This window comes from Melopsittacus undulatus, chromosome 7, assembly GCF_012275295.1.
Source record: "Melopsittacus undulatus isolate bMelUnd1 chromosome 7, bMelUnd1.mat.Z, whole genome shotgun sequence".
NCBI classification, from domain to species: Eukaryota; Metazoa; Chordata; class Aves; order Psittaciformes; family Psittaculidae; genus Melopsittacus; species Melopsittacus undulatus.
Window position 1 is genome coordinate 18,301,665 of NC_047533.1, and position 20,588 is coordinate 18,322,252.

Genomic DNA, 20,588 nt, shown 5'->3' on the forward strand with positions numbered 1-20,588 from the left:
TAAAAGGTGTCGGCAGAGGCATACTCTGTAAAATATCTGCTAGGGAAAGGCTTTTAGTGATCCCAGCTTGTCCATCCTAACTCTTCTGCCAGAAAATATTCTCCTTGGATCCACTGCTTATGGTGTTCTCCCTCACCCTGCTTATGGTGTTCTCCCTCACCCTGCTTATGGTGTTCTCTCTCACCCTTTTCAGTTGCAGCAAGTCAGATAAGCGAGCCCTGCAATCTAAATAGTGTCAGCCAGACTGGCTCATCTTCACAGAAACATGTTAAGGAGTGATTATATGAGACACAGAGTCAGATGGGGGGGAGGGAGGAGGAATAATCTCTAGGAGAAGGTCAGGAGTGAACAGCTGTAGACACAATGGGGAAGGGAATTGGTTGCACAGCCACAGCTGGAACCAAACAACAACAACCATTCAGTCCTCAGAGGGTACTGTGCTGGGGGCTGTGGTAAAGGATGTAGAATGTGTACCAAGGGGTACCAAAAGGATTAACAACATCCATAGCTTTGATGCCAGGTAATTCAGGAATACATGACTGGTAAGAACACACTGTGAGAGCAGGCAATGCCCTCTGTGGAATAAGACCAAGCAGCTTTAGTTCCTCTCTCTTTGCCTTTTTTCCTAAGCTGCCTGCTCTTGGCACTCTGGCAGAAAGTCCATTACATTCAGAATACACCACAGGGAAGAGGATTGATGCATACTACTGATGTATTTTGCCAAAAAAGAGCGTTTAGTCCAAGTTGTTGACTTCGCACTGAAGCACCTAAGAAATGCTTATGCAGCCACGCCTGGTGTCTCTGTTAGGGGGCTTGTATTCTCCTGTAGATGTGTAGTAACAGGAGGTGACATTTTAAACACTCTGGCTGTTGGTTTTGGATTGTTTTTTTTCAGCAAGCAGCTGACTAAAGCTTGACCCATTTATTTCTAAATTGCTTCCCTGCCACTGATGCAGTTACGAAGAAATCATCTCTTTGATGCAGCAACACCTGAACTGATCTTTAGGGCTTTTTACTGCTGCACTTCACAGTAGACTCTTTGTAGAGAGAACTAGAAGGCAACTAAGGCACTGGTAGATTTGCCATTGTCATGCAAAATATGCTTTTGCAGAAGGTGATGTGAAACGAAAACATTTGCTCAGAGAAGCTGTATTTCAGTTTTCTGTGTTTCTAGCTCCCAAAGGTGAGCAAACATATTGCAGGCCTTTGCTTGGGTCTAATCCCAGGCAGGTGGAGGCTGTGAGAGGATTCTCTGGTTGAGTCACAACATTCTTCCATATGAGCAAGGTATTGCAATGCCAGAAGGCTGGCTACAGTATGCCAATGTTGAATTAAGGGAAATATAAGCTCTTTCATTCTCTCAGTGACTCACCTTTTTTTAAGAATATAAAAAATAGAAGCATTGCGATGTCATAGTGTTAACATATTTGCATCTTTCTCTCATTTTGTTGAAACTTTCCCTTTGCCATATCTGTGCCCTTTTATTAGTGTCCCCTTTACTTCCTAATTTTGTTTCATGAGTTCTTCCTCTTTTCTTTCTCCTTTCTTTTCTTGTCCCTGACAGATAACCTATCTTACTTCTCCTTGTAATTTATGAAACTCTAATTTTCTATAAGATTTCTCATATTACAGGAGTACTATCTAAAAGCAAATAAATATTTACAGGCAAACACAAGAAGTGATGTACTTCATCATTGAAGTGTGTATTCAGCTGAAAGATGGCTTCAATATTAAGACAATACCAGATAACTAAACACCTAATAATAACCCTTAGCAACTTTTTTATTTTTTGATTATGATCCAAAAGAAGGTTTTCCTTTGAATATTCCTTGTGAGTTGTCCTTTTTCTTATTGCTTTTGGGTATATATTTGAAAATTGTCCAATGACACAACATTAAAATCCAAATCATGTGCCTCCAAAACCTCACTCTATCAGTACATTTAGGGTGCTAAAACTACCATTGTCTACTTCTCTACACAACCTTTGGTTCAGAGATTTATTCATATCACCTGTTTATGAAACATATTCAAAACAAAAACATCATAATTAGGCCTTTATACCAGAATTTCAAGATAATTAAAATTAAACTCTTCCCTATAATTTTTATTTGAATAAATCAGAATAATTACAGAGCTGAAGGAGGTTTTTTTGCTCCTAGGATCTGGTTTAGATGAACTGTTTGATAATATCATATGAGATGAGCTGGTACAAAGATATTTCCAACACAGAACTGTTAGTGACAGTGATAGGCACCTGGAATTACCTATGATAGATGGACAGATAGGTAGGATAAGCAGTTTTAAGTCAGTTTTTCTAGGAAATGAGATTTTCCACTCCTAAGATCTCCAGAGTAGCTTAATTTAGTTTCCACCAGGACAGCAACTCATCTATAACAGCACCCTTTTATCCATTGGGCAGCCAGAATTTTCAGGGAAGGAGTGACTCCCTTACCACTTGCATTTGCAGAAACCCTCTGACACCGAGCTCTGCTCCCTTTGGCTCTCACTCCATACCCACCCGGCAGCTAGGACCCCTGAGGCTCAGAAACACACTGTTCCTGCTGCCCCATGGTACCTTCCCACCTTGCTGCCACCTGATCACAAAGTGTGCAGTTCCCTTCAGGCAGAGTCACCCATTTTGTGTATTGGCAGGTGCTGCTAAGTGGCTTTCCAGGATGAGATGGGACTACAGGAGTGCCTGTGACAGTGCAAATACCACTCTGTGCCAGAAAAGGCACAACCTGACCCAAGGGCTTTCTGCACTATAACAGGGCTCCAAAAGTTCAGTGGGTAAATTAGAGATGATTGTTCCTAAAGGGACAAATCTCCCATTTTTCACTCCACCTTTGTCTGATGGACTTATTTTCTTTCACATGAGTACTTCACAGTGTTTCTATTCCCACATTCCTGTGAGTCTGGAAAGTGTGATTATTCCATTTCAAAGATAATGATACCAAGGCAAAGGTGCACCTTCTCAAAGACAGATGTGCTAAAGTTAGCTGTCTTGGCCAATGGTCCCTTGACCATAGGCTAAGGGACAGACTGATTGTACATTTCACATTGCTCATGTTTAGCTCCCTCTAAAACAGGCTGCTTGCATCTGCACTGACTAACCAATGACCCTGCATATCCTTCTGGTTCCAAGTGATGGCCTTAATGCATACATCTTTTTTGATTGTGTTTTACACAATGCCTAAATCTGAGAACTGTCACAGCTAAGTAGTGATGTTTCTGGCATGATCCCAAGGGTTCTGTTCTCAGACATGAAATAAAAGTTAAATATGGCCTTAGATTTATTCTGGTGGGTATTTTACACAGATATATTTGAAGGGTCTTATAAAAAAGGATGAGCCAAGTGTGTTAGTGTTGTCTACACTGCCTGCAGTGAGCTGCCACTTCAGGGAAGCTCCCCTACATTTCACCCAAATTAGATCTTGGAGAGAGCAAATTGAATTAGTCCCAAGGAGTAATCCAAGGGCAAAATAACACACATGTAGAGTTGATGATCAGTGGACCAGGACCTGCGAGTGAACTGGAAAGTCAAGTTATTTGGAAGCGTAGCTGCACTGCAGGTATTAAGACACTTTATTTCCATCATTCTCAATGGAGACCTAAATCCACATAAGGATATTGGTCTAACTTGTCTGAAACTGTGGACAAGTTAACATACTCTCAGTCTGCAGAATATGACTTAAAGTCACTTGTTAGCTGAAAATCAGTTTTATGCTTGTACTCTATTTCATTCGAAATACTGAATCAAAGCTCAAGTCCTGGTGTTCTGTGTGATGCTTTGCTATCTTAAAGCTAGCTAAAACTGAAGGTGAGCCAAAACATCATTGGAGTATACTGTACTCACATGAAAGATGAAAATAACACTTCCATTTCCAAGTCTCACTTCCATTTCTCATGGACAACAAGTGCTTGCAAGGGAATTTTTCTTTGCTCTTCCTCTTTTTCTCTTCTTATTCTGTCTATATGAAGAGGAGATAGTCCAGGGCAAGGAGAGTAAGTTAACACTGAAGTACTGCCTGTCATCTTCCTAGACAGACAGACTTTTGGGAGTATTGTCTTGGAACTTCCGCTTGTGATGCTTAGTCCCACACCAAGGTAGGCTTTAAGTTAATTCTCTAAAAGAAATGTTCTCAAAAACCTAAATTTTAGTTCAGTTGAAACAGGGAGCCTGTGGTGCTTTTAAGCATTTGCCCTGTGTAACCCACCCTGCCATTACAGTTCCTACAGATTTAAAGTACAGTGGAGGGGAAAACGAACTTCCAGTGTAGTCTTTGCCAGTTTGTGACCATAATTCAAGCACATGCATTGATATATTCTTAGAGTGACAAAGTGTTGGAGCACTTTACCCAGCTATGGACAGGGTGGAAGTTAACACTTTTGTATTTTTAGCAGATTCTAAGTCAATAAAATGTACTAGAAAAAGTACATGCATAAATGAAAAACCAAACATAAGTGTGCTGGCCTCAGGATATCATTATTTATTGAAACATATTTTTCTTAAATGGCAGGTGCAAACAAAGAATAAAATTAGGCATAATTAGTTCTGCAGACTATTTTGAATATGAGATCTAGATAAATAATTCAGATTTTACTCAGTAAATCTATAACCAACATCCATTTATAAACTGGGAATGCTCATTAATCTGTAGCAGTCTGGTTAGCAGTTTGTGTCAATTACCCAAGTACTCTTTGAATCATTGGTAACCTTACTCATAGGCCATGTTTCCGTTCTTCAGTACAACAATGGAGGTAAGAATTCACAATTTCTCTGTGTCATGCCAGTCGTCTTCTTTATTAGAATATTTGTGAAAAAGAGAAGCTGAGAGCTTGACACAAATTTCTTCTTAAGGTCAGCATATTTTCAGAATTGGTCACCTGATGCCTGTGCTATTGTGGCTAACCAGAGCCTTCCCAAATGCTGCCTCAGACCCAGTTTTCATCATTTCAGCAAACTTCTAGCTTAATTTTTGGCAAGTTCTCAGAGTTTAAATCTCTAAAATGCTTAGAGGTGTGGGGTCTGTGTTGTCTCTGCTGAGTCAACCTGAAGGTCTTTGGAGACCATTGTGAGTATCTAATATGGGTATTCTGGACTGGAGAGGCATACTTTAATAGTGAAATCATACATTAGGGGTGGGATGTCCTGTGCTGGGCTCAGCAGCTCTTTCCACCTCATTGTAATATGTTCCTCCTTAAGAGGTGATGAGAATATGGGATGGGGATATATACAGGTCAAGTAGAATAAACTATGGGAGCAGATAGACATATCCAAAGCTGCTCATAATCCTTCCTGCACAGGTTTAGTGAGGACCACACCTTTGGAGCAGGATACTTGGTCCCACTAACTCTCAACATTTGAAAGCTTCTCCTCTTCCCAGCTGCACATCCAGGGACTTTCCCCAGCTCCTGATACCTTGACATAGATCAAGTTAAGCTTCACAGACAGGTTGCATTTTCTCAGCAAAACACATCTCTTCAGTCATCTTGCAGATTAAGCGGGTATACAAGCCGCATTGTCCCCATGCATCTTAACAAATCAGCTCTCTGTCTTTCATTGCCTTTCAGTATATAGACAGAAGTTCTCAACTGATCTAACTACTTTCTTACCCTGCTGGAAAGGTAATGGGAACTGTCCCATTAAACCATGCCTCACAAAAAAATACGGAATGGAGAAAGCATTGTTTAAGGTTACTCAGAATACTCTATTTCCATCTAAAAGCAGAGTTAGTCATGTTGGTTTACCTGAGTAATTACAATTACAATACCTGAGTACAATTAGGTGATTTGCTAAGCTATTTAAAGAACCAAAGTATGTTGCTGAGCTGCTTAGAAAAAGCAAGTCAGTTACAGCATAGGCCACTGGCATAACCAAACAGCTGTATGCTATATACAGTAAGCAGTAACTAATAATAATTTATGAAAATAGATTTATATGTGAACAATTATTCTTGGTAACTTCTGTGTGGAACCTGTAACTTCTTTTTCAATATATCTTTTACCAAGAGTTTTGTTTTTTGGCTTTAAAACTTCAAGTGAGTCCAACAACTGGCAAATTATTTCACAGCCCAATCAGCCTTGTGGCTAAAAAAGCATGCAGCACCTCTGAATCCCTCTCACTGCCTGTTGTAATCAGTGCCCCTTTGCACGACATTTTCTGCTCCATATCAGAAAAAACTCTTCTTATTTTAAATATTTATGGAAAAGAATTAAGTCACCTGTTCATCTGAATGTAGCAAATGAACCAAGCTTTCTTAAAGCCGTGCTAAATATTTTGTATTTCAGATCTGGGAGTGCTTTTTTTTTTTTGAACCTTGTGTAATGTTTCAGTCTCTGTCTCAGCCTCTTTGTTCTCTTTGAAGTCTGGGTCTTGCTACCAAAATATTCACAGTAACAGGATGAATATGGGAGGATACATTGACTAGCAATAGCACTTCATATTATGAGCTGCTTTTACCCTGCTCATCTACCTAAAACCCACATTCACACATTCCCAGCTCATGTGTTTTACTTTCACCACCAAACCATCAGTGGAAATTTCACCACTAAAGATATAGTACCAACTGCAGGTAATGGATAAGTATACAAAAGAACACTAGAACAAATATGGGAATGGTCTTTAAATGTGTGTGTTTTTAAATTCCTATATATCTAAAGACATTCTGGGTGTTTGGGGGAATAATAGGCTAGAAAGCCTTATGGGTGAACGTAATGAATTAGTTGAAATAATAATTTAAAACAAAGTAGCAAACCACTTGGGAGACCATGGCCAAATAGGGGCCAATCAGCACAGTTCCTGAAGAGGGAAATATTGTTGTGTTAATCTCCTAGAACTCCTTGAATATGTTAATAAAGAAGAGCAGCTGCCGTAATTTATTCTAACCTCTCTGGGCCACTGACAAAATTCTTTGCAAGAAGCTACAGAGGAAGCTAAGTAGTGACGGATCAAGAAGTGATGGAGGGAAAGGAGGTGAAGGACAGGATTAAATGGTCAACTTCATCATGTCAAAGGATAACAGCGGTGAGCCCCAAGGTTTCTGCTCATCTACTTACTTATTAATCATCTAGGAAACACGAAATGCTGTGAGGCAGCAAAATTTGCAAGGGGTAAAAAATAGTTCAGCTTAAGTTCAGAGATGATTGTGTGCAGCTTCTGAAACAAACAAAGCTGTGTGACCTACTCACTCTGACAAATGAATTACCAACAAAAGCAAAGTAAGGTACACCGGGTGGAAAAAATATGAATTACTCAACACCTCACAGAGCTCTAAATTAGCGTACCAACTTTAGAAAGGGACCTAGTTATCCTTGTAAATTACTTCAGTAAAGACTTCTGCTTAATGTGCAGCTGAACCAGATAAGCAAACATATTAAGATGCATAAAGAATGGGAACTAATAGAGAAAGGATTAAACTGCCAATGCTATAGTCTGATCTGAAATACTGTGCGCAGTACCAGTGACTCCATCTTATAAACAATAATGCTGATTTAGAGAAGGACAATGCTGATTTAGGGAAGGACAATGGGAATGATCAAGAGCATTAAAAAATTCTCTCATGAAAAAAGATTGAAGATACTGGGGCTGTTGACCATAAAAAAATGGCATGTCAAATTTACCAACTATAATGAGGGCTAAAATGGAGGTATGTCCTATAACACACACACACAAAGGGAGAAGCAAAGCAATTAGAGTAAAATGGAAAAAAAATATGGTTTTATCATATAATTTGCAGATAGATTCTGAAACTGAGGAAATCACTGGGGCCAAGAATTGAAGAGGATTCACAAAGAGACTTCTAGACAGGCACAGGGTAACCAGAATTTCTAGAGGGAGCAACTGATAGAAACAGCTCTTCTTTAACCAAACTGAGTCAGGAAGGGTACTGTGTCACAGATTATCCCCCATCCCTACCCTTAGGTTTCTCTGAGCACCTCCCCCTGAATCATCCTAAATGCTGTAGAAGACAAAGTATTAGATAGGACTGATTTGAGACAATTCCTACAGTTTCTATGAATTGGTTACAAATGCCTTCATTTTATATTGGGTCTTACTTGCAATTGTGCTTTATCCATTAGCAGATTTTTAACCTGTTTCATTAATTTTCTACACTGTACAGTGCTATTTTTTAAAACTGTAATGTAAAAGTGGTAAAATTAATCAGAGAAATCTAAGTATATTATGTCAACACTTTATCACACAGACTCGATAATCTCATGAAAAAATGATAGCAAATCTTCATGATAAGATCTATTTTCCATAAAACTGCATTAACCACATTATTTATGATAAAATCTCAACTTTTTTATTGATTGTGTCCCATACAAGTCTTTCCATGGTTTTAAAAGAAGCTGATATCAGACTGAGTAGCCTGGAACACTTTGTATCACCTCATTTCACTTTTTTAAAATAGTAACACTCTTTACTAGTCCTCTGGAACCTTTTTTCCCCAAAAAATCAAGATGTGTTCAAAATCAACATTAATATTCAGAGAGCTCCTAAGCCAGTTCTGTAATGCTACTGGGTGCAAGTTATTGGGCACAGTAGATTCTAAAATGTTTAATGGTTTTTGTTTCACATCCTCCCCAGTTACTATTGGAATAGAAAGTATTTAATTAATCACTCTAAGAGATGAATACATTGTGCTAATGATGAATTCTTGTGTTTTTCCTGCATAGTGATTGACAATTTTGCAATCCTGGTCAAGTTCTGGATCGATGCCATTTGAAAGATTTCATTTGTTTCTGATTTAGTTAAAACATTATTTCTCAACCCCATCAGTCAGAAATTCCTCTTGCATGCCTTTTAGCTTTCCTTGTTGATTGCCTGCTTTTTCTGATTACTGGCTTGGGCTCACTGTAAGGAGCTTCCCTGTGTTTTCCTTCTTCTGCATGTGTTCTTGTGGCAGCTGCTTTCATCTTTTCTGAAATTAGATGCATTCTTTCATTATATCCATAGTGTTCTGTCATCTTCTGGCTATGTCAAGTGAACTGATGCAACTAGAGCATCAAGATGCAACAAGACTGATGCAACTAGAGCAGACCTATGAAGAGAAGCAACAGACGCTTGAGTATCCGGTGTTCACGCTGCATTTCTCAGGGGTCTTTCCTTAGGACTAACACCAGCCAGGGCTCCTGGACTGAATGGGACATAGCTGGGTTTTGTGCATGGGGACCAACAAAAGGTTCATTCCAGGAGCACTGCTGACCTGAGCTGCCATACTAGTAAAGATGCACCTTGTAATTAATAAAATCCTGCTTGGATTTTTACAGGATCTATAACTATTAAGAAATCTTTTTTCCTAGTTGCCCGACTCATAAAATAACCACATACGGTGTAAATATCTTACTATTTCTTCTTACAAACCATGTCTTGCAGAATGGGCCTCTGAGCCACCACTTCTACTGAATCCAACAGAACACAGAAGCATTTTCTGAAATAAATGGACAAGAATATGCCCAAAGACAATTTGCAGGGAAAATGTAATACTCTTTCAAAATTGCAGGTTTGGGTTTGGTTTTTTGTGGGTTTTTGTTTGTTTTTTTTAATTTCCAGTTTAAAAGGCTGAGAATTATCAAATGGATCTAAGTACATGAAAAGTCTTAAGAGGTTATAATAAGCAGCTTTTGAGTTAGAGGTAGCAAAACATTAAACAAGTAAATTTCTGATCAGAGTAATTTTTAGATGACCTCTAAATCAAAAATAGTTTGATTATACACTGTTTGAAGAAATTAATTATCCTTCTTTTCCTTCAAAGTATGGAAATTTTTAGGCCAAACCAATTTCCAAGCCAAAGTTAAAGAAGGGCAAAAATAGGACTTTAAAAGCTAGTTGCAACCTTAACAACAGGGAGAGTACTGCTTTTCCATAATAAAGAGAAGGTAGACGTGACAAAACTGCCTGAGAGGGTTACAGATTTGATAATAAGATGGGGTGAACCAAATCTTAAAAAAAGAAAACCCAGCACTTACAGTTTAGCTGAAATTTCCTTCCTGTGTAGTGCTGAATAGAGTCTGAAGTGGGGCTAGTGCAGGGAACAAGGAACTGCTTCTGGGATGCACTTTGTCCAGAGACAGAAATTGCAATATGCAAATATTAGCTAGGAAAATGGACATCCCAAAACAGGGCATTGCATTTCTTCCTCTCTGAGATAATACTCTGGAAGTAGAAAGGAAAACTATTGTTTTCTATTCTTATAAATTCAGCAATGCAAAGCTTGCTTCACGCATTGAGAAACTGTTTCTCAGTCCAGCTTAGCTTCTTCTGTCAGTTGGTGGTGGACCTGCTAGATAAAGATAAGATGATAAAGATTCAGCCAAGGTGAAATAGCATGTTACAGCTTAACTCTGACTTCCTGATACCATCAGGGCTGAACCTGACTGTTGGTTGCACTTTGCTTTCTGGGTGCAGTGATGAAATGCAGTCATTGAATTATCTTGAGTCACCCACTTGCTAGGCAGTTCAGGTTTCTAAAAAACTTGATTATATAGCTGATACTGGCGAAAGTCATATGTCAGCAACACAGCTGGATGAATGATAATTCATTTGTGATGAGGGGCCTTCTGCTTCATTTTCTATTTGTCATTTTCACATGCAATTCTTTGTTGGGGATTTTTTTGTTAAGTAATTTCTATAAATATTTTTCAAATGCAGGTTATTGTAAGGCAGTTTAACCAAAGTATCTGATATTAGAAATTCAAAAGGGACTCCTTCAATTGGACGTGCTCGTCACGTGTTTATTTTCTAATTGGTTGAGGATATCTCTCAAAATCTGCCTGCTAGTAAAAATAATACCAATTACAAAAGCAAAGTCATTGCTGCATTGATCATCCCTGCCAATAAACTGATATGTTGGAATATTTGTGAAAAGCAAACATAGAAAGGATATGAATAGTTAATTACAGCTCATTCATTTGAGCAACTGTCTGCAAAAAATGCTTGGGAATATTCCACCAAACGGTAGCCACTGTTATCTTCTTTCCTCTCCTGTCTTTGAGCCTCTGCATCGAAGGACAGATGCTGGCATTCAGTTGTATTTTCAGGACTTGTCAGAAAGCCATATGCAGTGTGAAAGCTCAGGTTATAATATCTAAATAGCAGCCTTTAATTTAGGATTACTTGTCCCCAGTACCATCCAGTGTAGAGTACAGAATAATGGTTTGCATTGCCCTGCATATACTATCTGCTTATAAAAAAATATTTTAAAAGAATGTAAAATATCTCTTAGCTAACTTTTACAAGCTATAGATACTTAACTCTGGATGGATTTCCCCAGAGTACATCCCTGGTGACTCCTTATACGAATCATAAAAATTAAAGTGTGATTTATAGCAACTGTCTCATAGTTTGGAATTCCCAGCAGAAGACATGTATCGCTTTATTTCAATGCATAGAAATATGGTTCCTCTGATCCTCTTTACAGATGACTTCCAGTTAGCACATGGCCTAATTCAGAGAGTTATTCACTCTACTTCAATCATAAAAGTAGAAGTGGAAGAAAAACTACTTGATCTCCATCTATAGCCAAATGCTTCTGCCTCGCCAGCAAGAATTCACTGATTCCTTCTGGATAACTATATTATAGACCTGACTACACTGGGCATCAAAAAAACTGAAGATACAATCTGCATCAAATTTAAATACATTTGCATACATATGCCAGTCCAGAAAAAATAGCTATTCACATTTCCACATCATAAGAGGGCTAATGGAAGTATTCTGTTCCTTTGGTGTGCCTTTCACCTTTTTCTTTTCTTTTTCAGGCATCTGTTTTACTCGCAAACTTTCCAAGTTGTCCCCCATGCCCCAGCTTTGTTTTTGCTCAATCAAGTTCAGACATGACTCTCTTTCAATTTTTGTCCTTACCCTGACTCTACCCACTCAACTCAACTTTCTCATCGCAGCAGGATTCCTTTAAAACATCTTACTTCACCATTATTAATCTACTTGAAGCTTTTCCACTGCTAGCTTGTCCCCTAACTTTATCCTTCATCATAGTAGATCTCCTAGAATATCTCCCAGATCTCATACCACAGAGGTGTACTTTGAGTTAGGCGAACAACAGCAATATTCTTCAAGGGAATCTGTTTTCTTATTCAGACTTTTAGCTGAGCCTAACTGCCAAAGCTAATCATGTTGTTTTTCCCCTAGAGCCCTGATTTAGTCAATTCAGGGGCAAAGATTTTGTATAGAATTTCTTCCCCAATTAGAGATATCCACAGAGTGGTTTCAAATAGCTAAAGAGAATATACAGGGATTATAAAGACACTTTCTTCTGGGTATTTTGGGTTTGATTAATCCTGTTTCCTGACTTCAGAACACTAATGTGTATATAATGATAACTTTCTACTGTTGTCTACATTTTCTTTGGGCTTCAGGTATGAAAAAATGGATATAAAAGGAAGTTGATTAGAACTGTTTTTTACATTAAACGGGTTGGAGTTAGGAAAATGCTTTTGAAGGGATTTTTCTGCCACTGTTCACAAACTGCTTGAACTTACAAAATAGCCAATGAATGCTTAAGAATCTTGTGGCAAATTCTCTGCTAAAAGCAGGTTTATATATTCCATTTCTCATTCTGTCGCCAAAAGCAAATGTATGTATTCTTGCATTAACAGCTTAAAGGTAGATTGCAGCACAGTTGTGGGAGACGCACTTATCAAGGTTGTAGTTAAGTAGTTCATTGCTGCTAGCTGTAGAAACAAGGTTGTGCCTAATGTTAGTTGTGTTTTTATTTTAAAAGCATTTCTTAATGAATTTAGAATATGGACTGTCCTGGGGAAATCTAACAAAAGAATCCTTCATATAACCTTCATCTAGAGGAGTCAAACCTTGTAAACTTGTTACTATTACTACAGCAGAACTTCTGAGGGAAAAATTATTGTGAAATAACTGAATGTCTATAATGAGTTAATGCAGTGAACAGAACTATTGAATGACAGTCATATATTATGCTAGCATATCACCAAAGCATATATCTATCTAGGAAAAGATTAAAAGATAGATTTTGATTGCCTACATAAAGGTACTTCCTTTTTGGGGGGTGATTGGCTTCCTTATGGATAATGTAGGAGGAAGTGTGTAGTATTTAAAAAGATGTTTTCTTTTCAGTACATGCATTGGATCCTTCTTTATATTCTTTTTGCTTTGGAAAAGAATACACATTAATTATTTGTATGGATATGCTGCTTATGAAGCCAAAATAAGAGGTTTTCTGCCATCTATTCTGCCTGAATTTTTTTTCCCACCCAGACTTATACTAATATCAGTTAGCATGTTCTCCCAGTCTCTAGTCAGGACTATATGAAGGAGGAAGAGGCTGTAAAATGCTTTACTAGGTATAGCTGTTAACTTTTGTTCAAGGGAACTGCTTTAGCAGATCTAAGCCTTCAAGAACAACTGTTTCTGTGCACATATGCTTCTATTTTTCTCTGTATACTCACTGCTACAATTATGATCCTCAATTACTGTCATGTTAAAAAATTATACTGAATCCATGGATGTGCTCCAATTTTTCCAAGTCTGAAACTGTCATCCAGTGCTTAAATTGTAAGCTCTACCTTAAATGAGTGCCCTTTTATGAATTACATTACACAGTGGTTCACATCTGCCTTCAGAGAAACAGAGTGAAAGACTTTAACTGATTGCAGAGGTTAATTTGGTATATATACTTTGTCAATAGCAGGTCTGAGGAAAACCAGCACCAATAGTTATAACACTGGTGTAAGTTGTGAATCTTACTGGAGTGGGTTTTAGCAAGTTAGGGACTGAAGGATCATGAATGTCAGGATTTCAGTAATATCCTTGCCTTTTAATAAATGGCAGACATTGTTAGAATTTAGGCTCATTTTGCTCGCAAGCTTAATCACTATCTAAGAACATAATGATCATTTTAAAACCAGTGTTACAAAATAAAGAGATTCAAGCCAAACTGGACATGGGTATTATTAGACTGGTTTTGTTATAAAAGGCAAACACTTACTGATTTTCTCTGTTGCATTAGTAAAAAATTATTTTCCTTTATTTTCCTTTTGAATGACTGTATGTGTGTATTGGGTCTGGCTAAGATGGAGTTAATTTTCCCCATAGCAGATCTCGTAGTGCTCTGATTTGTATTGGTAGGTAGAAAGATGTTGATAACACACCAGTGTGTTGACTACTGCTGAGTAATGATCACACACCATCAAGGATGTCTCTCCAAAATTCCCCCTCACAAGGAAGCTGGCGGTGGGCAAGATCTTGGGAGGAGACACAGCCAGGACAGCTGACTCAAAATAACGAAAGGAATATCCCATATAACATCTGCTCAACAACAAAAGCTAAGAGGAAGAGCATTCATTATTACAATATTTGCCTTCTGGAGAAACCACTGCATATACTGAAGCCCTGCTTCCTGGGAACTGGCTGCACATCACCTGCTGCTATGAAGTAGAGAATAAATCTTTTGTTTGCCTTTGTTTCCATGCACAGCCTTTGCTTTTGCTTTCTTAAGCTGCCTTCATCTTGACACTCAATGTTTTTTCCCATTTTATTTTCTCCCCCTGCTGTCCTGCTGATGAAGGGAGTTATAAAGTAGCTTGGTGGGCACCTGGTGTCCAGCTAAGGTCAACCCACAACAATACACTATGAAGGCACAGCAATTGCTGCTTCTCATAGAACCATAGACATAAGAGTTCTGGTTTATTATACCATAACATACAAGTGATAAGTGATTTCACTACCCAAGTCTCTACTGCAAAAGTAGCATGCCAGAACACAAGCTATCCAGCAAGTCCATGAATGCATTGGTGAGACAATTTTTCACATGGAAGAATAGGAAAATAAGGGTAAGGATGAGCTTTTTGAAATTGGTTCTAACTGGTAGAGAATTAAGAAAAGAGCATTAGCATGGAATGGTAGAGTTCAAAATGTGTGGGGTGGCATAGCACAAATAAAGCCAATAGATTTCAAAAAAGCCACCATGATGTGTCCAGTGATGTTGGTCTCAGGGAATGATGTTCAAGAACCAGCAGATGCTTCAGACATACTGCTACTGCACACACATAGAAAAAAGCTAGCAAGACAACAATTTGATTGAAATATAAATTTGAACATGAGATTTCAAACCTAATTTAGAGAAAGATAATTTATTTAGAAAGTAAGCATAAGCATGTGGCACAAGTTTTATGGTAAAAAATAAGAAAAGCACAGAAAAAAACTGAAAGGCACTTAATAAGGGACTTGTGTAGAATTTTCCAAGGACCTGAGCATTCAGAGGCAAATCAGGAAAAAAACTAGTCTCCCATTAAGCTTAATATAAAAGCTACTTGTTGGAGATGCCAAGAAGACTGAGTGCAGTGTTTCAGCTTTCTTAAGAGGCTCTTCTATTTATTTCCAGTGATAAAGATATTCACAGAATCTAGATAAGATGGATGTTTTCAAGGAAATCTCAATGGTTTATTGCCATATTTGTGTTATACTTCCACAGGAGTTAGTCCTCAGTCCACTACTAGTCAATATTTCTATTACTAGTGACTGGAAGACTAGGAAAATTATTATTATATTTATATGACACCAAGTGGGGAAGGACTTGCAGAATGCTGATGATCTGTTTAGAATCCAGAGTAGACTACTCTAGTCTGAATAGAATGGAAATATTCTAAAATAAATTATTCTAATAAATAAAATGTTCTAGATAAATTTGAAACTTCTTTATTAAACCAATTTTCATAAAATTGAAGGGTTGGAGTTGCCAGAACTGTAAATTCTTATTAACAGATTAGACTGACATCTGCCCAAAATAACACACAGGTACCACTGATTCTCCCATCCAGTGGCAAAATAGGCTCATGAAGTATTTTTCAGGTACATAATTTGTTTTAGTGCCAATCACGGATTTATGAATACATGAATGGAGTAAAGATGTTGAGGTACTCTTCTTGTTCTAGTAGAATCCTTACAGGCTCTGTAGAGTTCTGCTAAATATGATAAACAACTTTAACTTTTCCAGCATCAGTCCTTCAGGCACAAATGGTTCATTAGTATACTCGCATTTACCTTCATCAGATATCTGTGGAGCCTGCCTCAGCCTCACAGCATGGCCCTTGCATTTCTTCTACCCTGCCATGATTTCAATCTGTTAGAGGCTAACAAAACTGATTTATTCTTATTCTGAGTTTCAGGCATCTATCTCACTGGCTTCTTAGCTTACTGCTCCAATTTATACATGAATTTGCTGCTTCTAAATACACAAGTAACATTACAGTAGACACATATGACTAAAATTTATAGCTACATGTGATGTCAAACATTGGTTTTGATTTGTCCACAATAAATTATATTTACAGTAGTACCTTGCCCTACCTATAATTTTGATATTCCTACTATTGTTTGATTTAGTGTTACGCTTGAATTTCTTCTTGCTTTTCTTTTTTAAATATATCAAGTATTTGGCTACACACTGAAGTCAAGTTTTTCTGTGTAATGTTGTCTCATGTGTGGTTATGATATATTATAGAATACTTTTCTGATATACCAAACCTTAAATTTTGTCTCTTGCCTTTAAATACCACTTGCATTTCCTTAGTTGTATATACACCTACCCTCCAAGAATTTGTATTTCTTTTACTTCCTAATACAGATTTGATGTTATCTCTAATTTGATCTTGGACTGACGTCATCTTTTCTCAACAGCTGTAGAATATATATACAGTCTTTACAGTTCAGAGCTATTTCTTATAGATAAGACATGGAAGTACGTAAGGAAGTAAAGACATAAAGACATGATCCTCTGACAGTATAAGGTTGCTGTTCTGGATTATGCTGCCAATGACACTGCCATTTAAATTTCCAAAGATACTTGTTAACATCTCATACCATGACACCTTAAAAGGCACCATTACAGTTTATCATGTTGTGATTTGTAGAAGAAAAGTAGTGACAGACATTTCTACAGAGGTCATAATGACCTTAAAGTCAATGGGAAAATCACAGACCTTTCTTGTGTCTTCCCTCTGGCATAAAAAAAAACCTTAAGGAGAAAATAAGATAGGGAAATCTAAATGGTTTAGTGGACTAAGATATAAACCTTCATTCAGAGTTGATATTTTTTTAATAATATCCTTCTTATTAGGGAACTCTTTCACGTGTGTGTGTGTTTTGAAACATCTAGGATGAACACAGCAAAATGGATCACTTAAATCTGGGTTGAACCAGACCAAATGGATCACTGAACTTGTGCTATTCCCCTGTCAAGTCACTTGGAAATTCTCGTTATCTTTATTTCATATTCATGCAACCCAAAAGTTGTCTAAGGGCAATTTGACAAGTAACTGGCTTTAGTATTCCCTTTTTTTCAGTTTTTTCTCCTGGAGAAGGCTCCTGTGCATAGAGCCATCTATGACATGTGCTGTTGCTCCTGAAGAGGTGCTACAGTAGCATGCCCCTAACAGGATTGTAGGCATTTTGAGGTAAATAATGGTTTAATTGATATTTTATGTTTATAGTAGTCTATAAAAATTAAGCATTCTGTGGTCCTCTGATGCTTCCAGCTTCACCATGTCCTGCTCTGAGTTCAGTGGAAGGAAACACAAAATTTTGTTCACAAACTGCATGTTATAAGCCTGAGACAGCCACTTTAATGAGCATTGACTGCCTCCATTTTGTGTTTTCTAGAGCACTAAACCGGCTTTAGTGCCATCGCTTTGAGAATAATTTGTTACACCTAAACTTTGTCATAAAAACTGGTTCACTACCCTTTTTTGACAGATCTCATATACTTTAAAATATGCTATGGTCTTTAAGGACCACCAATAGGACCAAAAAGCATGAATGTCTGATCAAGATGTGCTCTTCAGCCAGCCAACAAAACTGCCTTGAGAACCTATGGACTATTTTACTAGTCAGGTAAAACAAGGTTTTGCATTTGGAGAAAGATGTGTGTGTCTGTGTTGATGCAAGTTTCTCTGGTGTGAGCAAAGTTATCTTCTCTTTTTTGACCTTTTACCTTTCTAGCTAGTGCTGCTAGTGTCTCTACTTTTACCAAATGCCAAGGAAGATGCTGCAAGACAGAATGAAAAGCATGAGGCAGCAGTTCAGACACTGAAGTACGTGAGCAAAGCCAGTGGTGGCAGGAAAACAAAGGAAGAGTTCCAGGAAGGAACCAGATGAAAGAGCTTTCTGAAAAACAGGCAACGGGGTGTGTGTGTTCTGTGCAGAGTTTGCACTTACTCCATTCTACTCATTTCTATATTTTCATTTTTTCCTATGGAAAAAGTACTCAATGCATTGCCTCAGACAATAACCTTTGCAAAAAAATAATGCAAAATTCTTGTTTATTATTAAATTCAATTAAATAGTTTTTCATTATCTTCCAGTCATTAACTATTTGAATCAAACAATGTATGTAGTAAAATGTAAAAAAGGGATTTTCAGCTCACACACTGGTTCTAAGGGGCTTGTTGCCGAAGGGCTCTAATTTGTCATACAGCAACCTGAACTTGAAAATATTTAGGGATCTGCATGTACAAAAAAAAAAAAAAAAAGATGAAAATCATTGGTGTAAATGATAACACAAGAAGCATTAGTCTTTTTGCATAGTTAGGGGCATATCCTTTTTGCTTATTATTCTAGGTTCTTTTTGAAGTGACAGTAGGTGTACTTGCCATTGTACAATATTCATACAGCCTCTAGAGAAAAGAACATGCATTGAAAAGGAGACAGTTGCAAAATAGACGCTGTGCCTTGAGAAGCACAAAGGAAGTTATAAGTAGGAAGGTTGACACTTTATCTTCTCTTATTTTTTCTGGACATCATCAAAAAAGGAGGCCTCTATTTTGAAGATTTACAATAAGGTATTTTTGAATCACTCCATGTCGTGACACTGTGCAAGCGAGTCGCTAAATTATGGGCCTTTCAAAAAAACCCGTAACTCAATTTGCATTACTGATTATAAATAACCGTAAACACACAATTGCAGTACATAGTTGATTCCACTAGAGGGGCCAATTGTTCCTGCATGATACTTAGCCAGAGGACTGGTAAATGCGTAGCCATTACCGGATAGGTGCCACTTTTTCCCATGTCCTTAAACAAACGAACAATTATTTGCCTTAGTAGCAAATTAACAGCTACTGGACTTGCATACACTGCTTGTTTTACAAAGCCCATAGGAAGGTTCTAAGTCTGATGGGTTGTGCTGCCATTTGGAGGTGGCAACTATAGTTTGTCTTCAGGGTATGCTTAGTCACTTTCTCTTTTAGAGCTGAATTACTTATTACTGGGGTAAATTGGATGACCTGTGATGTTAAAGGCAGGGTTTGGAGTATGCTAATGTAAAGGGGATTTATGTGGGTCTAGAAGCAGCCTTGCAGAAAGCAAGGGAATGAACTGAACACAGCCTGGCTGAATATCTGTATGTGCATAGCTACCTGGGGCATTGCATTTGGAAACCACTTCTGATCAGTTTTACCTTACAGGGTTTTAAGCAGTGTTATTTGCCTTGAGAAAGATATCAAATAACTCTTAGTTTATAATTAAAGCTTTGCTTTGAGAAGCAGTCAGTAATAAAGCAGTCTGGTAGACAGAGACATGCTAAGACTCCTTGTCTTTGAATTTGGGGAAGAAGTGGATTATGGGCCCAAATTTCCTCTGTTTGTTCCCTCTACATTTCCCAATCTGTTCTTAACTGGGCACCTACTGCAGCAAAAGAGAAAGCATTGGAGGAAGAGGAAATAGAAAGGCTGCAGTACAAAGTATGGTTAATAATATTTATTAATGCATGCACAGAACTATTAAATTAAAGAAATTAATGGAGGTCAAAAGCCAGATTCTAATTCTCTTCAGGCAAAAGAAAGAATTTATTAAAAAGCAGAAAAGGTGTCCACAGAGAAACTTTCCCCATTCACTCTGTGTGCATGAAATATAGACATCATCTTGACATTCAGTTGATGAAAGAGAAGAAAAGAAACTGAAATTAAGACTCACACAGTTACATTAGCCACATTATGTGAGTGAGGGACAAAAACTCAGCACACTGTGTTTGACACAGGCTGTTCTAGAGAGTTGTTAAAGTTTGCAGAGCTCCATTTCCTAAGAAATCTTTTTTACAGAACCAGCTTTCATCATACCATATCTACAGTAGAGATAATCTTGGCATGGCATTATTTTACACACTGCAGCTAGCTGAAAATCTGAAGAAAGGATAGCCAGATCTTCTAGCTGTGGGGATCTGACACAAAAAATTGGAGCATAGAGGAAAAGAGTCAGAAGCATGCATCAAACATGCCTTTTGTCACTGGAGGCATTCTTCTCTGCTGACAAAAATATTTGTTTAAATTTCCACATCATGCCAGGATCCAGGTGTAGTTGATCAAATAACCTAAAGCTTCCTGATAACGAAAATAAATTCCCAGAAAGCACCTCAAGTATTTTTTAATTTTCTGTGTGCTGGGAACACAATTCTCAGTATGGTTCCCCTGCACAATCTGTATGAGGACAGAAAAAGGAAGACGATTTGAACCGGTTGCTACATTTTGCAGAGTTTGAGGGGGGAGGATGTTCAAAAAGTGTCACTGTTCTGCTGTCACTGAAGCCAATGGCAAAACTC